Source organism: Aethalodelphis obliquidens, unplaced genomic scaffold, assembly GCF_003676395.1.
Source record: "Aethalodelphis obliquidens isolate GAN/ISIS:26980383/991018 unplaced genomic scaffold, ASM367639v1 scaffold35, whole genome shotgun sequence".
Taxonomy (NCBI): Eukaryota; Metazoa; Chordata; class Mammalia; order Artiodactyla; family Delphinidae; genus Aethalodelphis; species Aethalodelphis obliquidens.
In genome coordinates, this window is record NW_020837979.1 from 2,034,295 (window position 1) to 2,038,690 (window position 4,396).

Consider the following 4,396-nt stretch of genomic DNA (forward strand, 5'->3'; position numbering starts at 1 on the left):
AGCCAGGCGGCCTCCACACCCAGATGAGAGACAGCCCACCTGCAGGTTTTCTGCGAGAGCTGACGGCAGGAATTTTCTCACAACGTCCCAGCCTTAGCGGTTTAGTGCAATCCACTCCAGGCTGAGCTCAGACACCTCAGCATTTGCTGGTAACATCTGTGCAAACCCGAGTCCTCCGCCTTCAGGCGCCCTTGAGGCCATTCGTCTGCACATTTCTGAGTCATGTTAAGCGCTGAGCTCAGGAAACTCTCACCATCTGATATCTGCCAGGAATTACTTGAATCTTATAGGGGGAAAATGACATTCTAATGGCCATGTTCCCAAGCACGCTTTGGTTAATGTCACTACAGATACTCTTTCAAAAGCCCTGCCCTCTGGGGGGGGACTTTTCCTCAGAGCATCCTACCTTACACTTAAACTAAATAGGTCTCATTCAAAAGCAGGGGTGCTGTTTCCCTGGGGAATATTGTAAACTCAAGTTTCCCCCTGTATTTTGAGACCCAAGAGTAAAGGAACTCTAAACTTCCACGGTCATATTATTGGCTTCTGTCAGAAACACTATGAAGTATACTCGCTATGAAGTGAGTTTCTTGAAAAGATATGGGCCCACTTGGCTGGCAGTTCTCTGTTTTCTGAAGAAGCTGGTAACCCACTTTGGCTCAGCTTTTGGAAGAGAGTGTGCGTGCCAGGTAAGAACAAGATATCATTATGAAGAGAAGCATGACCTCATCGCTCAGAGATTCGGAGGAGACGACACCTGGAGGACTCTGATCTGCTTCAGGGAACTTAGTTACAGAACGATGAGGTGAGGACTGAAGAGATGCCAGGAGAACAGAAAACAATACAGAGATTCAGGAAATTAAACCTGCCAGAACATGAAAAGACATCTCAAGAAAACAGCTATCGGACTTCCCTGGTGGCGCAGTGGTTAAGAATCCTCCTGCCAACGCGGGGGACACGAGTTCGAGCCCTGGTCTGGGAAGATCCCACAGGCCGTGGAGCAACTAAGCTCATGAGCCACAACTACTGAGCCCACGTGCCACAACTACTGAGCCCGTGCGCCACAAGTACTGAAGCCCGTGTGCCTAGAGCCCGTGCTCTGCAACAAGAGAAGCCACTGCAATGAGAAGCCGGCGCACCGCAACGAAGAGTAGCCCCCGCTCGCCGCAACTAGAGAAAGCCTGCACGCAGCAGTGAAGACCCAATGCAGCCAAAAAAAAGAAAGCAACTGTCCCCATAAGGATACTTTACCATTATTTAGCAAGAGTGTAACAGGTATAAGACTCCACACTTTAGAGAATGCGGGGCGAATAAGAGCACTTCTGATATAGAAAATAAGTGGCCAGAGCAGTGGTCATTTGCAAACAACTCAAACTTTCTTAGTCATTCCACACACAGAGGAGCAGCGCGTTGACTCATCAGAAATATTAATTCATCTCCTGAGCTCCTGTTATACAAACACGGCGGCTTCAAGCTAGATAAATAGATGCTCAACCAACAAGCAAGACTTCTATCTTCCACCAACAGAAGGTTTTAATTGAATAGCAAAGCAAAGCCTAATAGAAAGTGACATTGTGAAGTCAGTCCCCTGGAAGGGGTGCTGGGGAAATGCAGAAGTCTAAGTGGGGCAGAAAGAAGGCTGCACAGAGAAACTGGTTCTCTGAGCAAAAGCCCTTCTTTCCGGGATTCAGAAACAATCGTACACAGGCAGTCATGGGATTTAAAATGGCAAACAGTGACCATGGGAAATACCTTAACAAGACAATGAAGGAAATGTAGCCCCGGCAATGAAGTCGTGCTGTGTCCTACGTACCCGGCTTGGTGGCTCTGTTCCTGCCTCTCACTGCTTGGACACCTCACCACGCACATCGTGGCCTGAAACAACACAGATTTATTACGTCGCATTTCTGTAGGTTAGGAGTCCAACCTGGGTCTCACCGGACTAAAATCAAGGCGTCAACGGGTCTGTGTTCCTCTCTGGAGGCCTAAAGGGGCATCCACGTCCATGCCTTTTCCAGCATCTAGGAGGCATCCACATGCCCCGGCTCGCGGCCCCGTCTTCCTCTTCAAAGCCGGCGATGGGGGGTTGAGACCTTCTCACGTGGTCAGACCTTCTCTGACCTACTCGTTCCTTCCCTCCTCCACTTTTAAGAAGCCCTGGGCTCCTTAAGGAGTCACTGGGCTCGCTCAGATGACCCAGGATCACCTGCCTGTTCTATGGTCAGTGGGTTAGGCCCCTTTAAGTCCTTTTTGTCAGGTGTTATCAGGTGAATTGTGTCTCCCCCCCAAAGGAAATGGTACATTGAAGTTCTAGTCCCCAGGACCTCAGAATGTGACCTTGCTTGGAAACAGGGTCTGGGCAGATGAAATGAGTTGAGATGAAGTTGTAGCAGAGTAGACTGGGATCCTGATCCCAAATGACTGGCATCCTTATAAGAAGATGTCCGTGTGAACACACAGACACCGGGGAGAGCACCAGGTGGAGATGCAGGCAGAGACTGGAGCGATGAGGACAGGCCGGTGGCGCTTGGGGACCTGGCACCAATGCGGATGCTCAGCTGCTGCTCTGGCTGTGACGTGTGAACCAATCCCATGTTTCTGACCCGGCATCTCACTTCCGCCAGAATCTGTGAAGCTGGGGGCTAACAGGTTAGCTTGCAAGTAAGACAAATCTCAGATCCTTCGGTTATTGACAAAGGAAGATGCAGGTAGAAAGTCTGGAGAGCGGGAGAGCCCCAGCGAGTGTTGCCACCAACTGAACGATTCAACGTTCAGGTCAAACGTCCCCGCCCTTTAGCTCACCTTCTTTAGGCATCACTTGTCTCTCCCAGTCGTTCTCCAAGTGAGGTCCCTGGGCCTGCAGCATCCGTATCACCTGGGATCCTGTTAGCCGTGCAGATTCCTGGGCCACACCCCGGATTCTCCGACGAGCCTCCAGGGGACGCAGATATGCCCCTTGGGAAACACTGGCCCGCCCTGTGGTCAGCACTGTGGCTGCAAGAGCCTGGCGTGGGCACAGGGAGAGCTTTCGGGGCCACTGAGGCCTGGGCGGGAGCGAGGCCAGGAGACAGACTTCCCCTGTCGGCTCTCTGAGGCTCCCCTGCCTCTGCTTCTGTGGACGGGATGGAGTTTCTGCACTTTCCGTAAACTTGGCCCTCTCGGCCCTCACCCCTAAAGGAGATCAGGCCTTTCTCTAACAGCACACGCTGAAACACGTGGTGAAATCTGGCCACCCGTTCTCAAAGACGCAGCCTGGACCCACCCGCTTGACTCCTCCCACCTGCTTGACTCCTCCCCCCACCCCAGCTCTCCCCCACCCTGGAAAGAAGGGTCATGAAAAGAGGGATGGGGGCTGGGAAGGGGATTTCTGGGTCTCCAGGAGGGAAGCTTTGCCCACAGTGAGAAGTAACCTGAGGGGGACCCTGCAGACGTGCCTGGCGGGGTCCTTGCACGTGGAGGGGGCCTCACCTGGCTGGGAGGGGGCCTCAGTTCTCTCCGATGGAGGCAGGGAGGCTGCAAGAGAAGAAAGGACATGAACGAAGTCTTGGGAAAGAGAGGGAGGCGTTCCGTGTGCATCCGTGTGACCTCCAGGCCAGAGCAGAACACAAAGGCTGCAGGAATCCTCCAAAGGCTTTCGGGGGACCAGGGACACAAAACAGATTCCACAGTGCACAGGGGAAGTGCCCGCGTGGATCTCCAAGTGACTCACAAAGTGTTTATTCTTCTTCCCTCAGATGATAATTACCTTGAAAATCTTCCTCGGTCCTGGAGCTTCTGAACAGAGTAAATTAGGAGGAACAATATTCTTACCACAAAGAAATAGTGTAGAGGGAAGAAAACCAACCCTGACAGGGATCTTAGGGGAGTTTTTTCCTAACCACGATTTTGTCCTCTCCCACTGCCAGATAAATGACAGCATCAAAAATACCCCGTGCAGGGCTCGCTGCGGCAGCACATGCACTAAAGTTGGAACGATACAGACGAGATTAGCGTGGCCCCCGCGCAGGGACGACACGCAAATGCGTGAAGAGTTCCCTATTTTTAGGAGATGGGGGGCTATATGTGTATGTAGAGCTGATTCACTTTGTTATACAGCAGAAACTAGCACACCATTGCAAAGCAATTATGCTCCAATAAAGGTGTTTAAAAAAAATTCCATTCACTACACACGAAGAGCTTTACTTACTAGTTAATAAAATGCTCAGAGTGGCTGCAGAAAAGAATTTGATGCCAAAGCTTAATTTATCCAGACCCTTTTGTTAAATCCTAATAAAGGGTTCACAAGGAACAGATCTTGCGTGGAACGGGCTGGCCCCCCGGGGGGTGAGTGGTCACCTCTGTGCACATCGTCCTTCAGTCTTTCCGTTGGCACCTCCGGCCCTGGGAATGGATCCTG

General features: G+C 51.5%; 1 non-coding gene across 1 annotated transcript; it reads left to right on the plus strand.

Moving 5' to 3' along the window:
* The first annotated feature begins 3,936 nt into the window (after nt 1–3,936).
* On the plus strand, nt 3,937–4,043 carry LOC113632206 (U6 spliceosomal RNA). The gene has a single exon (XR_003437726.1). It is a non-coding gene; the product is annotated as a U6 spliceosomal RNA (small nuclear RNA).
* The last annotated feature ends 353 nt before the right edge of the window (nt 4,044–4,396 follow it).